This window comes from Bradysia coprophila, chromosome X, assembly GCF_014529535.1.
Source record: "Bradysia coprophila strain Holo2 chromosome X, BU_Bcop_v1, whole genome shotgun sequence".
NCBI classification, from domain to species: Eukaryota; Metazoa; Arthropoda; class Insecta; order Diptera; family Sciaridae; genus Bradysia; species Bradysia coprophila.
The window spans coordinates 189,131-214,415 of NC_050737.1; the positions used below are offsets into that span (position 1 = coordinate 189,131).

The window sequence follows — 25,285 nt, forward strand, 5'->3', positions numbered from 1 at the left end:
AATTGAGCTGGGGGTGGTGAGCAACGAAATTCACTTCATTGAATGTCTCTATTACTTTTAAACGGAAATAGTTGTTAAGTGTTTTACGTACAATATCACAGCACTGCTCCTAGCATGGACAAGGAATTGACAAGTGTCAAATTTGGAAACTTTAGCGATAAGAGTTATAGCTTAGGATTGTTTGTATTGTATCTTTTAACTCTATCTTTACAAAAGAAATGAGACAACTGCGATTTTATCAGCCATTTTCTATGTTCATGCTAGTAGCAGTGCTGTTTCAATATAAATTCGAAACCTTTCAACGCCATAAATCGTTTATGAATAGAATCTTGAACTTCTACATTGTGTTGGAAGATTCATCCTCTCTAAACCAAAGTATATAAACACTGAAGGTAAAGCAAACCTTCAGCGAAAAAAAAACGGGAATCAATCCTATCGTTTTCGAAACGTTCGGGCGAATGGGAGAGGACACTAAGAAATTCATCAATAAAATCGGAAAACTGTTGCAACAAAAAACTGGATAAAAGCACTCGACAAATTTCTTGATACAACAATATTCATTAGAAATTCAGAGAGGAAATTATGCATCAATTTTGAAAACGTTTGAAAATGACGATGCTAATGCCGTTTGAAACATATTTAATTTGTTATAAATCTAAAAACTAATTAGAATAATTTCTTTGTTAAAAACATTGTTAATAATAAAAAAAGGAATCAAGTTTCGGTTGAATTTTCTATATAATTGGTGAAATGTGGTGAATAAGATAGTATGATTGTTGGAAAACTATTTCAACGCTGGTGAGATGCCGGTGAATTTGCGCCGTTACCGAATCTTGGGTGAAGGTTGTTATAAACGAAGTTTACATCTATCGCAATTATCAATTACAGGGTTCTGCCGAATCTTCAGGACGACCCTGAGCGTTGTAGTTTCTGCGCTACGACATTTTTGAACATTTAGGTATTGTTTGTTTCCTATAGCTAACAACATCAATCTTTACCAATCCTCTCTTATACATAAATCAGTCTTGAATATATGTTTTCCCTATCGGACAAGCTGAATGCTGTAGATGAGATTTTCCGTTCTACACTCGAAGCTGCTACTAACGTGAGGGTGGACGGGTTTTTTATTTATTTATTTATTTATTTATTTCATCAATGGCATAGGCCCCCTGACTACTTTCGGTATAATAAAATTGACAATTTGCAAATAACAATTAAAATAATTTAAATAAATTCATTAATAATGACGATATGCTTATAACGTGGTTGATGAGTACAGCGGCGACTGTTAAGTTCGTTTGCGTTGTTTAATTTGACTGACTATATGTACTCAATGGCCCATCTGAAAGAGAAATGATTAGCAACAGCCAGTCGACTAGACCAGCAGATATTTGCACAGGTCGAGTAGACCTGGAGTTCGTTTTTTTAAAGTCGTGAGACTCGATTTGGCTAATCATATTCTGATTAGAGTTAGAACCATTCAGTACAGTCAACATTTAGTTTAATCGGAGGTTAGGTTTAGGCTGAGTTAAAATTATGACATTAAGTTAGTTCTTGAAAAAAGACGAAATTAAAGTTCAAAATGAAAGTCCAAAATGAAAGTTCACAATTCACTGGTTATTTAACGTTTCGTAAATTCACGAACTACAACGTCGTCGGGCCACAGTTTACTATTGACTATTGAGTGAAAAATGTTAGAGTTAACTGTGATCCGAAACGATACAAAGGAAACGCTGTTTATATCTACATAGGATGAGAGCAATATCTTGCATGACACGTCTTCAGCCGATGATATTACGTTCTTCTGCAATAGATACTTAACAACGTCCTTCTCGGTAACAGACGGATGAAAATTGGAAACATAGACAGCCCTTTGTCTCTCGGACGGCATTGAAATATTTGGTGAACCCATTGAATCGTATCGCGGTCGTACTGTAGGGTTTTCGACTTCATCGGATCAAGCGTCTTTGTCATTGTCTTTTGGGGGAATGGGTATCAGGAAAGTAGAAGATTTGGTAGTACCAGCCTGTTTGTCATCTGTTTATTCTTCATCAGATTTGTCAAATGAAATACTTCGGAATTTCAATTTACAAATAATTGATGACAGCATATTACATACGATTAAGGCAATTCCTCAAGATTATATTCCAGACAATGATATCCTTAGAAAAGAGCAAAAGAATTGGGATCTCCCGAGGATCAAGGGTACATTTTCGGAAATGTTTGATTCTAGTGAGCCGACTGCTCGTGCTCGACTACTTGCGTCATCAACTAAAGAATCTTCAAAGTGGCTGCAAGTGGTTCCATCGAGTCAGTTAGGCTTACTATTAGATAACAATTCTGCAAGAATTGCTGTTGGTCTTCCTTTGGGCAGTCAATTGTGCGAAGAACATAAATGTATATGTGGAAAGACGGTTAGGAAGGATGGCTTACACGGTTTATCTTGCAATAAAAGGGGAGGATGGATTCCTGGACATGATGAAGTTAATAAAATCTTTTGTAATGCATTTTCTTCTGCAGGTTTTCCGAATCTAGTACAACCTCCGGGCATTTCTAGAGACGACGGTAAAAGACCGGACGGTATGACTATAATTCTATGTAGTCACGGTAAACCGATTTTGTGGGATGTAACCATTAGAGACACACTAGCTCCATCTTACATAAGTCAATCATCCAAAAAATCAATTGCAGATAATGTTGAAAGATTCAAGTATAATCATTACATCCGTTTAAAAGAAAATTACTTTATCTCCTGTAATGTCATAATATTCACAATTTGAGTGTCACTTTTAGAATCAAAATGGGCCGGATTTAAACACGTCATTCACAGGACGTTACGTTTATTAACTGAAAATTTCGACAATTGGTCATTTGCGCACCGCTATCTTCGATATTTTCTCATTTATTCACGGCGAACTTCGATATTTTCTCATTTATTCACGGCGAACTTCGATAATTTCACATTTATTCACTGAAAATTGACAAATTCTTGACAGTGTACTAGATGTGTGTTTTATTTGTGTGGAATATGAATGAGTGACGGTGTCATGGCGTGTTGATGTTTCAGTTTGATTTTTTTAAATTGGTTTTTATGGTGATTATGACATTACAGGAGATAAAGCATTGTTCCTAACACGGTAGTAAATGGGGGTTTTGCGCACACGATGTGTTGCCGAACTCGCTTCGCTCGTATTGGCAATCTCACAACTAGTGCGCAAAACAATCCAATTTACTACCTTATTATGAAAATAGCTATATTTACACCTATTGCTTTTGAATCACTATGTTGTATGGGTCCTGAAACAAGTACATTTATAAAGAAATTGGGTTCATTAATGCGAAAAGCTTCTGGCAAACCACTATCAATGGATTACCTATTACAAAAGGTTTCTATTGCAATTCAACGGAGAAACGCTAGTTGCATTTTGGGGACTTTAGGACGTAGTAGAATTGATGATTTTTATTTATTGTAACTTAATTATTTGAAAAGATCAATTTTTACTGGTTGCGCATTGCAGCCGTTTTTTCGCTTTTAAAAATGAAGAATCAATCATTAAATCTACTAAAAAAAAATCCAATATCGATATCAGATAGCCGTTTCTAAAAGGTTGATCCTAGTTACATTTCTCAAAATATTAAAAAAAAGTTCTGTTACTTTATTTGTGAAAAATTTACAGTTCTATCAATATCACATTGTGACTGGTTCGCCCATTAAAAAAATATGATTTTTTTTTTGTATTCCATCCAGGCAGGAAGTGCAATCAGTATCCGTACACAGAGCGTGCAAAAGACCGTTTTTGTGACACAGATAGTATTATTTATATAACATCACAGACAAAAAAAAAGTTACATTTTTTCGTATTCATTATTTTCGGGGCATATTTCCAATCTAGTTGATTTTTGTATTTATATATAATTGACAAGGGGAATACCTACACACATTTGAAATTTCGTTTAAAAAATTCAAGCCTAATGGAGCAAAGAAGGAAAAAATTGTTATGGATGGGGCGAAACGATTTCCAGCAATATTGCTCTATAAGTGCTATAAATCGGACAAATGTAAAAAGGAAAATGTGATAATATGAGTCCATATAATATGAGAAGGGTCTAAGTTGTGAATTGAAAGAACATCTGTATCTTTTTATGCTGACGTCGTCGGTACGTATTATTTTCTCTATTGATTTCTCGGCGCCCGTACCAAACCAATTCGTACGTTGAAGTCAAATTAACTTTTTTTTCCAACATTTCCAGCTGAATTGAATGTTTCATTTTTCACACTATCGTAAAAACATTGTGTTGCTCTTTCCACTCAATCACGATCATGATCAACAGCACAATACAAATCTTTAAATTGAATTAACCGGCTTTTAAACGCAGTATTTTCATAGATAGACTATCTATCCACATCTATCTCCCAAATATTGTTGAAGCGAATGGAAGCACCTAAATAACTGAGCGCACATGGTAAAATTTAATTATATGGGTTTGAGCAATAGACTAACGGGAGAAAGGGTAATGGATTTTGATAATCTGAATAATTTAGTTTACCAGCCCAGGGACGAGGAAGATGGGTTGTTTTCTACGTTATCCATGGACTAATGAATTAATAAGGTTAGGTATGTGATATCAATACACAGAGTTCAATTCTCATTTAAGTAACATTCATTTTGTCTTGTTGGATGGGTTTCATTCCATTTTCCATTCCAGTTGATAATAATTTGATGTGCACTATCCACATAATCTGTATAGGCTCGGAATTTTTACAATAGACAACTATTTGAATATATTCGGATAACGTCTATTCCATTCTTTGGAAATTTATTTGACTTTATACAGTACCTATCTACCCACCTTGTCCGCAGCCTGCCTACATCCTATTACAAATAAGTCAATCCTTTCCGAACCAATCTAAAAGAGGATAGTACTTTGTGAATATCCTCCTCCACACAAGTTTTAAGTAAAGTTGTGCGAAGTAATCACATTACCATCAGCAACTATTTCATCTACAGTTTGTGTTCAATAACGAATATTGACCAAAGTTTTATTTATACGGTGGTTTCGAAAATGTATTTAATTCACAAAAAGCTCGTCGAAAAGCAGACAAACTTTTTAATTGGATTGTTTCCGTTAAAAATTAAAAGTGATATTAGTTCAAATGAGTATATAATAATACGTGGCGGGCAGAAAAATAATTGGTTTTGTTGTTACAGTGATTACAGAAAGAAAAGCTTATTCCGAACAGAAAGAACGAGATCGATTCACGAGTGGAGTGAACTTGGCTTTATTCTAAATGTAACAAATGGTTCGTTAAATGAAAACAAAACACTTTGACGCCTTCATACAATAGAGTTTCGTACAGACTTCATACATGCTGTAGTGTACTTTGATGTTAATCTAAACAAACTTTCATGCTGTCCAGGTAGTAAGGTAATTTTCTCCTAAAGGACGAAAATTGGGTACAAGATACAGGCGAAAGTTACTTTTATTCAAGAATGCAAGTTGGAAGCCCATACAAATTTCGGGGTATAATGATGCAGAAAATCAGAAAAAGGGACTAGACAGTGATGGAAAAAAAAATGAAGACAAAATCGCCTTACACGTTAAAAGTGATAGTGTCAGCGACTGTTCGTATGATAGTAATGAGGAGCATACTCTTATTATCTGATGATTTGATTATCTCCCTCGTCGAGGTCAAAATAAATACACGAAAACGAGACTTTCCGTTTTTATTTATTTATCCCGTAAAGACCCAATAACAGGCCAAAGCCCACAATTCAAGTCAACAATTCAGTCTGACTACAAAAAACAAACAATTACTTAAGATTTACAATCGTTGATTAAAAAACAAAAAACCAAAAGCAAAACAGAGAGAAAAAATCAAAAAGCAATAAATACGAAAAGACACTGAGAAAAAGTAAAAGCTAGGCCATAGACCAATCAAACAATTAAGATCACCAAGCAAAATAATCCTTCACTGATATAGCAAATGTCACTGATGAATTGTTGATTATGTCGAGGTCAATGAAGAACGTATCATGGTTCCGTTGAATCCTATGAAACGGTGAATTCGACTGATAGTTGGTGACCATCCTTGGAAGATAAAATACAACTGTTTGTCTCGTGGCCCTGGTCGGATGCCGAAATGAGAGACGCTGAGAAAGCACAGAATCCACCCGATTATGAACTATCTTATGAAGCATGATCTCCATTCAGCCGACGTGTTTCCAACAATTGAAATCAGATATTTCAGACATTCATGTTACGGAGGCCTCGGGTGTGCAATACCAAATTTGAAATAGACCATTCTCGTGAACTTCTTCTGAACTCTCTCAATCTGCTGCATCGCATCATGATAACAAGGACTCCAGACCGACGAACAGTATTCAAGCCGGCTTCTGACGAGTGATGAGAATAGTAGCCGCAGTCTAGACTGGTTAGTAAAATATCTTCCACAACGAAATATAAAGACAAGTGTCCTGTATGACTTACGAACCATTTGATCAATATGCTCACTAAACAATAATTTGTCATCCATAATGACTCCAAGATCCTTCTTTATTGAGAATCGTTCAAGCATTACTCCATCAACAGCATAGGGAAACGATATATTATTAAGACAATGAGTAGTAGACATAACTGCACACTTTCCAACATTAAGAAACATGTTATTTTCCTTGCACCATTTAACTACCGTCCTAATGTCATCTTGAAGTAATTGGCAATCAAAAGACGAGCTTATCGCTCTAAACAGCTTTGAATCGTCCGCAAAACCTGAGCAGGATGGCAGTGAGTGAAGCTAACAAGTCATTAATGAACATAATGAACAGCAGAGGACCCAAAATCGAACCTTGCGGAACTCCTGACGAAGGCACTAACGCATCCGATCTATAGCCACCAATAACGACGATTCGAGTCCTGTTTCGAAGATATGACGAAAGCCACTGAATTATGTCTGCAGAAAGCCCGAACCGAGTCAGCTTTACGAGAAGAATGCCATGATCCACGTTGTCAAATGCTTTGAAATCTTTTTATACTGTATCCACCTGACCAACATTAACAATGGTATCAGCAACTGACGAGACATATTCTATAAGGTTTTGCCTGCGTGGACCTTTTCTTGTAAAAGCCATGTTGGGATTGATGGATGTCACACTTGATCGCTTCAAACAGTTTATTGAATTATTATTATTATTTATACCGAATTATGTAATTGGTTGTGCATGCTGAAGGAGTAAACGGATTTTTCATAAAGTTAAATTTACTTCACGGATGCCAAACTTTACCTCAAGTTCTTAAGTGAAATGAGTGAAATGCCTTACTTGTTAATGGGACAGATGTTGACAATTTCCATTTCAGTTTGTTCGCCATTTAGAAAACCAAAGGCTCTATATAAGGTATAGAGCCTTTGAGAAAACACAATTTCAGATTTATCAGAGTTTTAAAGGTCATCGATGGTCCCAGTCAATTAAGTGATTCCCAGTCTATGATATCCAAAATGTACCAAAATATCATAGCCTGATAACATTTTATTGACTGGGAACATCGACGACTTTTAAAACTCCACAAAATCTCAAATATGTTCCGAACTAAAGAAAAACCACTGTAATTGAATTGTTGCCATTTCATCATTTGTCCCATTGGTAAGTAATGTACTACTTTCGACGCATGTCGAATGCATGGAAATATTTCTCTTAAAATTAAATTTTGACTTGGTTTGAATTTACTGACTCGTTTTTAGGAATTAATTCGTCTGAATTCCACTTCAAAATTCCACAAAAAAATATTGCTGGAGAAATTTTAGTGATTTTATAATCCCAAATATATTGGGTCTCGGTTTTACCACCAACATTACATTCAAATGATCACAAAAGAAATATAGCTTCCAATTTCCCTTCAACATATAAGTAAAGTTCTATAAATAAATTTGATTGAATGGATATTAAAGGAGGATTATACATTCAATTTTAATCTCAAATTATGAATTCATTAATTCGAGATCAAAATGTGTGTAGGGTTTACATGCTAAATATGTTGATGGTGATGATGATGATGATACTTGTTATTCCATTATGTATGTTTTAAGGCTATTAAATTAGATTTAGCAAATCAAATAATTCTCACTTTAACGAATAAAATGTAATTGCCATACCTTTAGGCTAATGGTATTATTATCTGTCAGACCATAGATTTATGTACAAAAGGCAAAAGACATTTCACTTCACTCCAAATGTTATCGTTATTATTATTATTATGTTGTGAGTGTGTTAATAATTTATTCATAAATAATGGGTGTGGTGAAAAATGATTAAGATGATAGATGTTCGTAATTAAACAATCACCAGCTGGATGCTGTCTATGTGTGAATAAGAAGAAGTTATATCTTATAAGCAAATTTTCAACCGAAAACTGAAGGCTGTTTTTTTTTGCTTCTTTAAATTTACTGACAGATAGGAATGATACACTACATTTGTAATTACTATAAAACGAACGAGGATGAAATGTCTATTTGTGGATTAATGAATGAAAAACCATTTATGAATGAGATAGATTATTTTCGAGAAAATCGTGTCAGATGATCTCTTCTTTGGTGTGTGAAAAGAGCAGACAATAATCGATGATTTGCTCAGTGGTAATATGTTTACACACCGAACAAAAACCAATAAAAAGTTTTTTTTTAAACACATGGTTGTGGCATAGCACTGCCGCAAATACTGTTGTTATCAGAATAGGCTATAAATCCTTGTCCTTAAGCTTCAACGTACTAGATTGGCGGAAATTCGTATGATTTTTCCTTTCTTTCGCTAGATGTATATATACTATACTTAAGACATGAGTCGTTGAGAGTGAAAGTCAGGGATTATTTTGATAAAACATTTTCCCAATATTTCTTGAATTTCCCAAAAAAAAGGTCCCAAGTTGAAGCATACACGAATACATGAATCAAAATTTGAAGACTTTTCAATGTTTGATATACGAGTTTTAATGTTAGGAGTAGTGCTATGTTTGTGGCCACGGAATTTTTATTTCACTGATATAGAAGCACTTCGTCATCATCATTTTCGAAACACCTGTTATCGAGAGCAGAGATAGTACATGGTAAAAAAAACCTGATTAGGCAATGTTGATGCGGAACAAGTAAAAGTGTATGTTAAAACTAACGAACTGTCAAAATTTCGAAAATCCTACAAATAGTGAAGTAATACATTTTATAAAAATATTGGTTATATGCAGTTAAAGGTTAATTTCACGTTTTCTCCAATTTTCGTATTCGCCTAGTCGGTTGGCCTGTAGAGGCGCGACATTTTTTTTATAGTACTTCAATCTCACTGGACTACTTTTTTGTGTAACAACTTCACATTGATTCATTCCCATGAAATGTCACAGCAGTGAAGTTTGTTCATGAAAAGATAATTCAGTGACAGCAGTCTTTTTCCGAAGAAAAGTACTAAATTGTAATAGATTTTACCCTTAGTTTCTAAATTATCTCATATAAAAAATTGTTGGAAGTGGTAAGCAAACTTTTAAAATGTTCAAATTTCCGTTGCGGTAGAGAGTTCTGCGACAAAGCTGGGCCAAGAAAAACGGGTGGTTCTGAAAAATTGTTTTTTTTTTGAAAGCCTACTTTATAAGATTATGGAAATTGTTATCGTCAGTACCGCAAATATCAACGTTGGCGCAGCCTGCATTCGGTCTTTTGAGCTCCAAAAATTAAAAAACAAATTATTTGTTAAGAAACTTAAATTTTCGATCAATGAAAATATTGTTTGTGTGAAGTGACAGAAGTGACTAACTTGCCGACAGTGTCAATCATTGAGAGTTCTGCCAAATAGTGTTCAAATCAACAGTCTAGAGGCCTAGTTATAATATACCATAGCACCCCATATTGTTGTTTAAAAGTGATATTAATTTGTATGAATAAAAATGAAATGAAATTTACCAACATACCTATTCTTGTAACTCAATGGGAAGTCATGAAAAAATCACTCGGCGCCTAAGGCAATGAATTTTGATAAAAAATAATTATAACGCGAAACAGTCGTTACAATATTTCCGTATCAAGGAATTGCGTTCTGTTTCAATTTTAATTTTAATTTTCTATATTTGTTTCCGCCGTGTACTAAACATTGTTATATGGCTCATTCATATGGCGTTAACTTCATTACATTCTCAGAATATTCTACGAAATTCCGCAGAATTTTTGGAGAGTACAACCATTTTTTTATGTGAATTTCTGTTGAATTTTGTATGAATGTAATGAAGGTTATCAGCGATTTTAAGTAAAAGAAAATTAAAATCGTGAAATCAGTTTACTTTTAGTTAAAAATGTGAGACCTAATATTCTAAGATCTTCGTTTGTTTAAAAGGGCATAGCAGGGTTAGCATGAAAAAAGTGCCCCCAAAGGAACTAAAGCATATGATACATCATTCGAAAGGTCTTGGCCTAGAACTACTTTTAGTGTAGTATCAAACTCCATAATGGATGTATAGTGGAGTTATTGACGAAAATGTGAATTTTGTTTTTCATTTATTTCTCTCTAGTGTGTTGACGTAAAAATCTGTAACAATTCTCAAAAAATGTCTGTATGAAGGGTAACATCTGAGATTTTTATCAGATTTTTTGGATCCTTATTTATTAATTATTAATGGACCCTTATTAATTCAGAGAAAAATTCTGCGATTTTTTTTTCGTACGTTGGAGGTACAGAACTAACTCGGTATTTTGACCATTGATTGGTCTTATGAACATGTATTTTGCATAATTTTTTCAGATTTTTCAAAATGGTGGAACATATTCAATTTTTCGAAACAATTTTTGAGTTAATTTTTTAACCCCAAAGGAGGTGTCCAAAAATTCTGCAAATAATCACAGATGTTACTCTCCATACAGACATTTTTTGAGAATTTTTTCAGAATTTTAAGTTACAGCCAACGGGAGATATAAATTATGGACAAAACTCACCCTCATACCCAAAAATTCATTCCTAGCGTGCTTTTAAGGGCTGATATTCTACCAAAAACCCCGTTTTGCTAAGTCCAGTCAAGTTGCCGATCATATCTGATAATAATCTGCAGTTTTATGAAATTTTCTTTTTTTAAATTAAATAGGGGTCCAAAAAATCTGATAAAAATCTCAGATGTTACCCTTCCTACAGACATTTTTTGAGAATTTTTACAGATTTTTACGTCAACCCACTAGAGAGAAATAAATGAAAAACAAAATTCACATTTTCGTCAATAACTCCACTATAACTCCATTATGGAGTTTGATACTACACTAAAAGTAGTTCTAGGCCAAGACCTTTCGAATGATGTATCATATGCTTTAGTTCCTTTGGGGGCACTTTTACATGCTAACCCTGCTATGCCCTTTGATTCAAAATCTTTTACTTTGTTCGATGTAATATTGATTTTGCTAGATACAGCCTCCATTGACCTGTAGCAAAGTGCTCCATTAACAGGCAAAGGAACTGATTTTATTAACTGTCATTTGCATAAAACGTCCGTAACGCAGTGGCATATACCAACATACTCGTAAAAAACTGAATTTATATGAGAATTTTGGACTAGGACGTCACTGCGTCGTGGAGGTCCCTTATTTAAATTCTATTCTTTTTCCTGTTCTTGGAGTGCGTTGCCTGTAGAATGACCACAATTTTTTTCGGTACCTCATTCTCCTTCAGCTCTATTTTCTGGTGAAACAACTTCACTTTGGTCCATGAAATGTCATAGCAGTGAAGCTGGTTCACAAACATCTATTACATTTGAGCTTTAGTCTTCGAACACCTTTTCCCTATAAAAGATAAAACTAGTCGTTAGTTGGCACTAGCAGGTGCCTCACCATTACGACAATATAAGCACCAGGTTTACAAATCCTCTATGAGACCACAATATGGCATATCTAGGCTAATTCGTCACTGCTTAAAATTTAATCACTTCGTCTGTCAGTGTCTTTCAATGTAATTAAAAGTCAATTAATTAGAAGTTTCTTTTTTATTTATTACAAATAATATCACTTCAAATATACAAGCAATAGACGATTTGAAATTTAACTGCAATACAAACATCTCTTTCATAAAATTCCACGTTAAACGCTGAAATTTATTTGTCTGATATACGTAGAAGCACAAGTTTAACATGTAATTAAATTATCTAAATGGTAATTATACGATGGTTTTGAAATTGCTTATTAAGAATTATTTCTACCGCAACATGTATATACTTTACGATTGTAAACAGAATTATGTTTACATTATTTTGTACTCTTGTTTAAGAAATACATCTAGATAGATAGATATTATATGCATGCATTATATACACCAATCAGAATTCTCACAAGTCGAGCAGAGAGAGGTTTTGTATTATGGAACAGCGAAAATATCGCTATGATGTGTGTATTGTTTCCTAACCGAATTAACCATGCGAAAGAATTGTGAATTGGCGTTCGAATTGTTTGTTTAAAATTTTTGTTTATTTTGAGAAGTAAATAGTGCTGTTTGATAACTAATTAGCAACCACACGTACACACACATATCTCTCTCGACTGTTCTGTGTTTCACATTTTAAACAGATGCCAATAATGATTGAGACGATTATTTGGAATATTCGAATTGATTTTAGAATTGTACATAATTGCAAAAACGAGAATCCGTAATGTACACAAGCACATCGGAATATATATTTGGTTGTTAATTGAGTTGCATATTTGTTGCATAAACAAACAAAAAATTTATTAGCTGTATGGATTTTTCGGAACTTATCTTCTTCTTATGTGATGTACTATTCCTTTCAAAAAGAATTATCTCAACTTCTAGGAAACATAATGCCCTGAGTCCATTATCTTCTGTATAAGAAAAAACGAAATAACTACTACTTACAAAGGAAAACCAATAATTGCCTGATTGCAAATTAATAGCAAGGCTCTTTTTGGACGATTGCCTTTTAATGATTAAATCATTTGCTCAAAGTATCGCGTAGTGCTCAACACAAATTCTTTTACTTCATCTGTATAACCATTGATTTTACTGTATATAGTGCAGGTACATGTGTAATATTTCAGTGAGCCTTAAGTTATTTAAGATTTTTCTTTGTTTAATGCTGTTTGCCATGAAACGTTGCGGAAAAAAATTTGTGGTCCGAAAAATGGTAAATTGTTTTTCCACCCGGAAAAGCCATTTATATGAAAACCTTTAAACTCTATTAACTCCAAAGCTAAAAAATCTGTTTAAAAACTTTCTTCGGTTATGGAGTTTGGCTCATTAACGACATTTCATTGAAAGATTACGAATGGAGTCGGTATGAGGTTTCACCCAAAAAGAATTCAGGAAAACTCATGAAGCCGTTTTTTCTTCCCATTTCCAACCATTTTTTCATAAATAAGGTAAGTTATTTGAGAGCTACATTCAAGTACTTCTGACTTCAGCCTGACGGTCATGGTCCACGTTCAGGCCTGGAATATGGCCTGTGATAGTCATGTATACGGAATTTTTAAGCTTTTTCTAAATCAATAAAAGATACGTGGCTGTAATGTGGGATATGTGGCGCATCGCAGCACTCATATGAAAGTCATTTGAAATCAAATTATCTAGTATTCATTTGTAATTATTTTATGCCTATAAATACGGTTGCTTATTATCAATAAAATCAGATCATCCTGAACTCTCAAACAGAAAACATCTTTTCTCTTATTGTGGGTAGAATATCTTCACCCACAAATTGGTGACCCCGACGTTCACTAAAACACAAGTTTTAGAACACTCGCTCTCACACCCAATTTCTGAATTATGTTTGATTAGTTTCTACCAATCAAATAATCCACAAATCGGTGACCCAGACTAGCAATACGCTACTCTTCTGACTGCTACTACTTCCCAGCACAGTCACAATAATAATAAACTCAACCAATGTAACCGACAATTCTAATGAACATTGTCATTCATTCTAGCTTCATGCTACAATTAACAAGATTTTGTATTTCCAACAAAATAATGATGTTGCTGTTCAATAAAATAATCCAAACCAAAAACCAACATCTGAACTACCGTTCATAAGGCTGATACAGGACAAATATTTTCCACTGTATTAAACCAACACAAAAATTATCTGACTGTCTTAACCTTACATAGTTAAAGGCAATCGTCAAAATAATTATTCAAAAAATGTTTTACCACGTTAAGTATTACTCTGCGGCATAGTATCGCAAAAAAGTTAAATACTTGGTACTAGGTTACTTACTTCAAACTACGACATGGTCTAAAGCAGGAACTTTTCGTTTTTAACTCAATGTCTAGGCTATTTGATGACTTTTTGCCTGAAAAGGCTTCTGTCTAGGACAAATCCAGATTTGATTCGCTTAAAGGACCAAACATTTAGTTTGCCGATTCAACAACCGTTGCAAACGTAATCCAACATTATTTACCAAAAATTTCATTTAACGGATTATGAATTGTTTTAACAAAGTTTCATTGTTTTATATGAGTATTCACCCGTTAAAGAAAACACCACAATCTGTCAACTTCTGAACCAACCATTCTTCGCTTAGTTTTGCAGTTACACAGTATCATCAAAATCTGATAAAAGAAACATCAACCCTAGGAGCGTTCAACCGAACTCTTGTTTCTCATCAGTGAACAAATTTTTATTTGTTTCCAATCAATGGTTCAACATATTTTTTCTTGAAACACTAAAATATCAATCTTTGATTCTTTCATTTTTTTAAAGTCTTGATTTGTTCTTCTGATCGAACTCATAAAAAATACACAAGATCACGAAATCATGTACTCAATTTCAAACGTTGAAACCTTTACATTCTATCTGCTTCTGATACTAAATACCAAAATATATTTTTTCAAAGCGACAATTGTAAAGATTCTTCGGTTTTCTACAATGAAACAGAAGCGATCAACCTCCGTTCACGCTTAAAATGTTTCTCCAAATTAAATCAACAAACGACCCGTTGATAAACTATTTTCAATTTCAATCTATCACTTCCGGCTCGTCTTTCTAATTCTATTTGAAAATAATATAAGACATAAAACACTTCAAATTTTGGTACTCGTCGGTATTGGCATTGGTCAGAAATCCCCCGTTTTTGGCGTTTCTGGCATTAGCTACCAACTATTTGGCTTCTATATCATTGGCTTCCCGAAGATCCTTCTAGGAGGGGAGTAATGTGGCGCATCGCAGCACTCATATGAAAATCATTTGAAATCAAATTATCTAGTATTCATTTGTAAATATTTTATGCCTATAAATACGGTTGCTTATTATCAATAAAATCAGATCATCCTGAACTCTCAAACAGAAAACATCTTTTCTCTTATTGTGGGTAGAATATCTTCACCCACAGATAGTATTTCGACTGTTTCTCGCAAAGACATTATGTCTCTACTTCCCCTCTCCATCAATTCAGTTCAAGTTTTAGGTCACCAGAGGTAAGTTCCTAAAGCGAAGTGACAATACCATGCATGGTTCACTATTTTCTCTATCCTGGGACTATTTAACTGCAGGGAATACAGACTTTTTCCCGAATAGTAATCACAATAAGACGTATAGCAACAGTTTTAACAGCAACAGCATTACCGAAAAATTCTGTTGCTTTTCTAGGCATGTAGAGATGTAGGCAAAGAACTGTCGTGGGTCATGATTGATCTGGGGTGACTCCGTGGTAATTAATAATTAATAATACCGCTATTTTCTTTCCTGACAATGACAACATTTTTCCGTCCCTACCGCAAAAAATATATTGCGGTCTGCGCAGCAGGACCTTGTGCCTCATTTCCCTTTAGATCACAAATTCATTGAGTGTATGAGCTTCGTAAAGGAACGCATCCAGACTATGTCGCGAGAAGAACCTCTTTTCGTTTATACCGAAACGAATCACTCAAAATTTGCAACATTTTTCTCGGCATTTTCTAATTTGTATAATTTATCAAAATGTTTGTCGTACGTTTGAAGAACATTGAATACACATAAATATTTTCCTCCCGTCTGCCTGACACCATGTTAGCATTAACATGCTATTATGTCAGCTCTGACTGATGAGTTTCTGACCTCAATATCATTTTAACGTTTTGGCACTCGCTACTCAGTGCTGTTCAGTTTGCATACTACGACGTTAAATGGTTACAAGTTATGACGATTGACATATTAATGCAAAAACTTACAAAATATTAATAAACACAGCAATTTCTGACTGACTTTTAATTTTACATCCACAAAATCGTGTAAGTGAACACAGAGAGAAATTTGGATGAATCAATGAACGGAGCGGATAACATTAGGACTATTAATTGTATGCGCTGAAAAACAGCTGTAGCAAATTCATGCTGAAATTTGATTGACCCTGACTGTGATTGTATGAGTTAGAATTCGGGATATAACATCCTCACTCGTCAAAATACAAATTTGGACCCACGGACGTAATGTACCAATAATCTATCATACCACCCGACTGCATTTTACAATTCTCAGGATAACAAGCTGTAGCTTAACGAAATCATGTAATGTGTTATTTCAGTTATTTACCAGAATGTTTGTAACAAGGTCCTTTACTTCATCCGCTTGAACATAAATTTCTCTATATAAGCCTACATTAATCAGTGGTCATCGCTTACTTTTGTCATTAATACTGATAACAAATGATTAGCCGCATCTGAAAATTGAGTGTTCTCGAATCGGCCGAATCACTGATATGCTTTCGTAAATCACAACAAGGAGAGAAACGTGAAATTTGACATTATTTCGGCACGAGCGTTTCGTTGAACAAATATAAATCTAGAATTTTATTTTCCAAATTTTTGTCAGACGCGCTCGCAACAAGAACGAAATACTTAAGGCCAGGTAAATCGGTTTACTATCGCAATGTTTGCATTCGATGTAAGGCGCCTGGACCTAATTCACACATAGGGGATAATGCAAATAAGTCAAATTGTTGATTTAAAAAAAATTATTTGAAGGTATTCTCCGACTCCCTTAGCACTTTCCGGTGTGCCTAAAGTTGACAAGTCACAATAACCGTCAACGTGTTCAATCTAGATTTCATTTGTTAAACCAATTTTGTGTGGAATCTTTTACAAACCACAACAACTCATCAATCCAGAAAATATGTCGATTTTCAATTTCCACTCCCTGTACTAAACTTTCAAATTGTAACTCTTTTTAAAACTCCAAGATCCCTTCATGACGGCAAAGTGTATTAGTTAGTGCCAGTATCAGAGCTGAGCACGTGTCATCGGTTATCTATTCTATAATTATTAAAAATGGCATGGAGAGAACCACTTGACAAAACCAAAACACCACATGAGTTCGCTTAAGAGTTAAGAACAAGAAACAAAAAAAACATTTTTTTTTTGTTTTAAAGAAACAGATGCCTCATTCTAACTTGATATTTTTCTCCGTGGCCATATATAATAACCGTCGAAACGCGACTATTCCTATATCTTATGCATATATAACAACATTTTTTCTTCTTTTCAAAATGTATTGTCACTCTTAGATATGCATGCACCGATTTCACCAGTACAAAATATAACAAATGGTTTTTATATTTGTCAGCAATTATTATTAATGGAGGTTTCCTGGCATTGGCACGCCATTCTATATATATGTAATATAGATATATATAGAACTGTGTCTGTTATATGTATTCAAATATACAAGTATAATAATAATTTGAGAAGTATATTTATAAACTAAGCACTGAAAATAGAATAATAGTTTTTTTTCCTACGGTAAATATGTAAACCTATTGTGGTCGTTTTTGTGTATATAATGTATATATATTCAGTCAATGTGGGGCGATATTCGGAAAAAAGGACTTTTACTTTAGTATATACACAAAAGGGGGCTATGATAAGACACACACACACAAAAAATTGATTCTGTTATTCAAAAAATTTCTTTGTTATTTGGATGAGATATTACAATAAAAAACAATAAATAAAAAATCACAACAAAAAATATTTGGTTATAAAATAGAATAAGACGGAATACAAATAGTAAATCTTATCACCCACTAAAAAGAGAGAGAGAGAGAGATACCACATTATCATCGTATCATCCTGGAAAATATTTTCTACAATTTGCTACGATTGACATTGTCCGAAAATTGATAAAGGTCCTTTGTCTAATAACAATTTATTCGGTCCCTATGGTGTTCAATTGAACCCAAACAAACCCCTCTCTTTTGTTTGATCAAACTAAATAAATTGGTGAATTTTCTCCTTTTTTTCGTTGAGACAATCTCAATACAGAAGATGTCATTCGGGAAAGAAAAACGTTCTAAATATATTTATATGCATACGGTGGTCTCTGGGTGTTATTTACCAAGTGTAGAATATTATTCCCAACGGAATATTTTACATTTAAGTTAGTTTCCTAGATAAAACGATTTAGAAATTTACTTTCAATACCAATTCTCGACATAAGTTTGTTTCAAGTATCCAAAGTTTTCTACATCATATACGAACAGCACATGGGTGTACGTACCACTTTACCATAAAAATTGTCGTAAAATACCACCGATTTTGGGCAATTGTCGAAGACAATTAAAAGTTACTATAACAGAAAATCGTTGTTGCCGAAAAGTATAACATTAACGAACTACATGAAAAAGGCAGCAGATTTTGGTTTTGATTTTGTCAAGTTGAATTTCAGTGTAGACCCTGGCTGTAAATTACCATTTGATCGATTACCAGCTGGTCCACGGGATAATTACTCGTTAAGCGCATCTACTTCTTTAATTAATTTAATTAAAATTTGATATTATAAAAAAAAAACCTTGGAACGAGCCGAACAATTCGTATGATCTGGAATTTCCAATTGTATCACAGAAATCGGTTAAATTTGCATTTAAAATGTTTGTCGATTTATTTGACTGGGTTTGCGTTGGGTAATCAAAATTCCAGATCATAAGAATTGTTCGGCTCGTTCCAAGGTTTTTTTTTATAATATCAAATTTTAATTAAATTAATTGGAGAACTAGACGCAAATGCGACTTTAATTCGCCACCCACCGGTTCAAAAAATATTTCGGTACATGTTGTGGTATTGTCGGTAATGAGCTGAAAGGTATTGCACACATTCTTGCCAATTCCTTTGCTAACCCACTAGCCGAACTTTAACGTAACATACAGGATAAAACAGCAATCGATAAACGAACCGTTCAAAGGAAATTTCTTGCATGATGCAAATATTATACTCATACCGAAGTGCCTCCTGTAACGGAATGCACATGAATTCTTAAATAATATGCTGGGATATTTCTGAAAATATTTTCACAACAATCAGAGATGTGTAAGTGAGGGTGTCGAGCTTAGCCGATTGCAGTCCGATTGAAGGTATGGGATTTTATTATTAATTTGAAATCGAAGGTGGTAGTTTATGGGGTCCGCAAGGTAAAGTGATTTGAAGTTTTGGCAGTAAACTTCCCGAAACATTTGGTGGCTTTTGGAGAAGTCAATAACCGCGTTTTACATCGACCGTGAAATCCATGAAATTGGTAACATTGGAACCATTTTGTTACGTTAAATTCTTCATAAAACCAATTTGCTAAAACCAGACGTCCTGGTTGATACATTCATGGTCTGAACCTTATTTGACCTCAGCTTTTCGTTAGACTCATTTTAATTAAAGTCGGATGCTATCAGCTTACCATCTCCCATCATATCAGCAGCCAACAGACAATCGTTAGAGGACAAGTTCAAATTTTGCGCACCAAGTACGATTTGAGAACCAAATTATCCAAAACATGTGAAAAACTGACCTCACTCAAAATTGGCTTAATTAAAACTACACATTGATTTAGCAGACAAACAAACATTTCCTGTTGTTCAGTGGGTAGATTTCGGGGTGTGATTTTCTGAAAATTCACACATATTTTCGGTAAATTTATCAAATTTAATAGCCATGCCTTTCTAGAGAATGTTACGTTAGCAAAATAAAAATAAAATAAAGCCAACAGCACCATTATATGTGGTCATTTCTCGTTTTTGCCTTTTTAATGTGAGTAAATATGAACAATTCTTTTATTCGCGGTTAGGAAATATACTGCTGTCCCTTAACTATCATATGAGTAGACTCGCAATCAACCTTTTACATGCTTATGCACTTAATAAATTGCACTTATTCTGTCATAGATGAGGGCGGATGACATAAATAATCGTTCATTTTCGTGTTACTGGGTTGGCGACCCCTTAAAGTTCGTACAAATAATGAAATAAGAAAGACGAGTCTAAAACACTTTGAAGAGATCAAAAGCTTATCCTATTTTATACATCCACTTACCTTTATTAAAAAGAATCATAAAGCTTAGTGACATATTTCTGGCCAAGACATTCTTTAAATCGATTTTTTACCATGAAGCCATGATGGCTCATTTTTGGCCGAATGGAGAAAATGTAGATCTGGTCCTGTTCTACATTTTTCTCCATTTGACCAAAAATAAGCCATCACGGCTTCATGGTAAAAAATCGATTTAAAGAATGTCTTGGCCAGTAATATGTCACTAAGCTTTATGATTCTTTAATTACAGCTGGAGGCAGCATGAATTTGCGTCCGCTGTTTTTCAGCTGATCCACACAAACAATTATACGGTTTTACCACTACCACGAGCGTGCAAGCTCAAACGTATAAACAGTTTTAATTTTGTGTGTGAATCAGCTGAAAAACAGCTGAAGCAAATTCAAGTTGAAATTTCACTGCCTCTGACTGTAACCGAAACTGGTCCAGACTATTTCTGCTAAATAAATGTCCTTGCTTTACAAAAAAGCATACAATAAGTATATACAACCATTCAATTCGATGCTATGTTATTTTGCACAAATTAAAACCGACTTTATATGAAATAAAAAGCCGAAGTCAATTCGACTACAAAGTACACATCTTAGATTCCGTAAACACAAACGCTACAAATTGCATTTCTCCCCCCCATTGACCATTACGAGTTTCAACTAAAAAAAATGTAACATTGCATTAGAACCGACATTACAAAAAACCGCACACCGAACTGAAAACCACACACTTTTCAACAATAATGTCCTACACAATTACCATTTTGTGTTTTGTAAAATTCCGGTGGCGACTAATTTCATCTAATAAAAATCGTACAAGCTTAAATATGCGAATTGTCCCATTGGGAAAAGGTTCATACGAAAAACTTGTTGAAGCTTATCTACCAGATAATCGGCAAACGTCCTCAACCCTGAAATTATGCAGACAAATAAGGCGCTATTATATGTTTATTGCAGAATTCTCGCCACTCAGAAAGTGAATAGATCTGAAACGTTGACTGATTTTCACATCGATACATTCTTCTCTGAGCCTCTCTTTCAAGTTAATGTTTTTCTTTTAAGAAAAGAATTATTTCTTGATCGGATAATTCTCTGCACGAACATTTTTATGTGTTACTTGTTTATGGCGAATACGTAATATATTGTCCATCGGGTATAAGAATATATTTATGTCGGTGATATTGTCAAAAGCGATTATCGATTTACTCCCCCTTCACTTGCTCAATACAGGGTTACAGGGTCGTAGCTAGAAGATCGGATTGTTTTGTTATCGCCATTATATTCCTGGATATGTTGGGGTTGAATATTTAAAAATTTCGTTGACTAAGGATTTTCCAGAAGAAAATCACCCGATGATTTTTAAAGATTTTCCGAGGATTTTCTTTTCGATTTTTGCTGGATTTTGAAGGATTTCCATTGATTGAATTTTCCATTTAAGTTCTGCGGGCTTTCTAGGATTACAAAGAATTTTCTATGATTTTCTAAGGATTTTTTTTTTGGTTTTCGATTTTGATTTTGAGGATTTTCCAAAAACTATTTTTGGGAAAACATTTTCATAAATTTCTCAATATTTCCCCTAAAATGTAGGAATCTTAAAGAAATTTTGGACGATTTCAATGACTTTCTTAGAATGAAAGAAAATTGACCTGAGTTAAAATGGAATTATTGTAAAGATAAGACCAATCAACATTAAAATTAATTTAAAAGTTAACGATCACAACAATTAGTGAGGAAAGATATAAAAAAGCGTTAGCTTCGGCATTTGCTCGTTTGCTAAGTCCATAAACATATCTAAGTACCGCATTAAAGACACTATTCAGCAACGTTTTATTACGAAATCCCACGACCAAGGAAAAAAAACGGTGCTGCAATAATCGAAATGTGCATCAATAGAGTTTTGACTAACATTTCACTCGTTCTGAGCGTTATTTAATATGAGAGACAAAAGTTCAGAGAAGTATGTTGCTCCACTATCTGGATTTTATTAAATTCCCACCGGAGGGTTACTGAACATAAAGCATTTCAGCTTCACCCTATACATGACACTAATAATGAATGACTTAAAATATGAAACTGATGTTTAGCTTAAATATTTACATACACCTACACAAGCCGAACATTTTCCTTAACTGCTATTTATGTCCTTTATGTGCTCAAACTGTAGCTTGACGGAGGGACGCGAAAGACACCTATTTCAAACTTTTGTTTTGTTCTTTGACAGTACAACGAAAGAGAGATTTACATTTTAAATCTGTTTCGCGTCGCTCTCTGGGACAGTGTCAATATCTACGTATATTTGTTCTAGTTGCGACCCTGTCACAGTATGACTTGGAACTATACGATAGAATGTTATTATACTTGTATACGCATCATAGTGAAATATAATTTGCGTTTCCATAGACATATTCTTGATGATTTTACGAGCGCTAAGTTTGATGCTAATCTTGACAAATTGAACCCCTCATCATTATAATGTATAAAAAAAATTAAATGACAATTTTATTCTTCTTTCGAAAAAAAAAAACATCCACCGAAAATGAAACTGTGCTCTGTGCAAAAATAAATAATAAAAAAGAAAAGGAAAAAAAATAATTTGAAACATCATTCTTTCAGGTGTAATTAGCGTATAAAAAAATGTTATATATTAGCCCGTAGGGTGAAAAACATATAAAAACACGAACTTATACAGAGCTCATTTTATACGGGGCATTACACTATGGCCATTAGCAAATTTATGTCGTGCAACTTCTTTAGAATAAGCGCACAAGAATTTTTCTTCTTCTTGATATTTCTCTAAAAAATGTAGGTTACTGAGGGTTATTTTAGATATTTTATCAATTCCATCGAATCGAACGCTCTTATTGTGTATATAGATACCGAATGAGATGGAACGGTACAGCGGAATGGTTTACACGGACTGTTAACATTTTGCCGATGCCATTAAGTAAATTTGCTTAAGAACACGAAAACAGAAAGACACAGAAGAAAAAAACCGAGTGAGTGTGATTCGGGCTCATTATGATGCGGTTATGATGAAATTTAAGATGGAGGGTTTTTTCTGGTGCACCCCAATATTTCATGTACAACATGATATGCCTGGAAGTAATAATTTCGCAATAGAAATGGGGGAGTCGGGATAGGTCAAAGAACGTAATAAACTATCGGAATAGAACGAAGTGATGGCACTGTGTTATCGAATTATAATTTTCCGTCTATTTCAATTCATTAATGTGAATTCACGCATGTGTAATGAAGAGAACAATTTGGAATCGTCTGTAAAATGTGTTTTACAATGGAGTTAACAAGTTTTCAGATTCAGACGCTTGGTATGTGAAAGTACTTATGAATTGTAAAATGGTGTCTGGGATCGAGGTGCTATTACGATAATAAGATTGTCGGATAACATCTACGTATAGAAAACCTCGATGCACGTCTGTTCTTCTGAGTAGTGTGCATTAGTGCATTATCTTGAATGAACAGCATGTGGCAATACTATCAATTAAATAACGGTTAGTCGATCAAAAGATATGTGTGGAAGGTAAGAAAAATTGTTTTGAGTAGCGGAGTAAACTGAGGCTTGAATTAGTGCGTAAAGTTTACAAGCTTGATTTTTACAGACCTAACTAACAGTATTTTACGACCAATAACGAGTTCAGTCTGAATAACCGGCTTAACTTGACTTCCGAACCACGCCTCAAAGTATGCAAATATTTTCTGAGGAAAGTTAAGTGCTTAATTGATATGTTGCCTAAATGTTTGGGCGACGTCATATGACTCATTCGTTGTGCATATAGTTGCAGTCACCAAACACACAAAGCTTGAGTGAACTTTAGGACGTTACTAATGCGATAAAATCGCTAAAAACGTTCCAGGTGGAATTGTCTGACACGGGAGTCGAACCCGGATCATTTAGGTGGAAGGCTAGTACGTAACCACTGAGCCAACCCTTTGAATGCGTATTGAAAAATATCTGATCAGCTGAAATATCACCAAAATTAGAATCATTGTTTGAACTCATAGTTGAATTTTCAAAACCAAGTTAAAAATGTACAATCAAGGGACCCTACGTTCGAAAATATACCATGTTTTCTGCACTGTTGCTGTAACTCAGAATAGTGTCAATGTCGTTTCAACACCTGTTCCACTCATACAAACAGACGTGTTTATTAGAGCGATTCTCTGACAATGTTTATACGGGTGTAATAGTCACACGCACGGGCGTGTTAGGGTAATTGGTAAAACCGTATAACCAGTGTGATTGTGTGCGGTGTTAGTGGATCAGACAGTAAGAGAGCTGACGCAAATCTCGATACAAATTTCGTTTCCATTAACTGTAATTTTAATTTATTTGTCGACGTTTCTCTTTTACTGCATCGACTATTGAAAATATTATTTCAAATATAACCAGTCACAAGAAAAGTTTCCAAATATTTTAACCCAAAAAGTCGATTCGAACTTGATCTGACTAAAGTTCAGCTCAACATACTATATGAATGCAATGCTATAATACGTAAACTATTCATCCGCAACAAAATATAAAAAGAGAATGGATGCATTAAAAGCGCAAGCAATTAAAAATAAAAAAGTTTTTCACAATAAACGATTTTCGCGCAATTTATATTCAGCTCAAAATGATAACATCACGGATATAAAATGATTAAATATTGAAAACAAAAGCATCGATAGCATCGGGAAAATTCACGTTAAACGTGTCAATATGGTTCTATTAATGTTCAAAGCAAGTTCTTTCATTTTTTTTTTTAATAAATTTGTTGACAAAAATATGATCGGACGCATGAAAATTGCGAAACAATAGTCATTTCCTTTACTAGAGAGGGAAAATAGACTTTCCGTCCCTAGGGAAAAGTCTTTCCCTCATTCGTAAAGGAAAACATCATACTACACTCGAGAAATAATTTGATATTTCGTATCACGATGAGTAAAAGTACCTCGGGCTAAAGCGCTCGGACCACTTTTACTCATCTGGATACGAAATAT

At 34.1% G+C, this 25,285-nt stretch overlaps 2 long non-coding RNA genes across 2 annotated transcripts; one reads left to right on the forward strand and one right to left on the reverse strand.

The window, feature by feature from the left end:
* The first annotated feature begins 741 nt into the window (after window positions 1-741).
* Window positions 742-25,285, forward strand: LOC119081066. Its single transcript, XR_005088432.1, has 3 exons — window positions 742-752; window positions 7,383-7,394; window positions 25,104-25,285. It is a non-coding gene; the product is annotated as an uncharacterized LOC119081066 (long non-coding RNA).
* Window positions 10,693-11,357, reverse strand: LOC119081059. Its single transcript, XR_005088431.1, has 2 exons — window positions 11,143-11,357; window positions 10,693-10,961 (listed from the first exon to the last, which is right to left on the reverse strand). It is a non-coding gene; the product is annotated as an uncharacterized LOC119081059 (long non-coding RNA).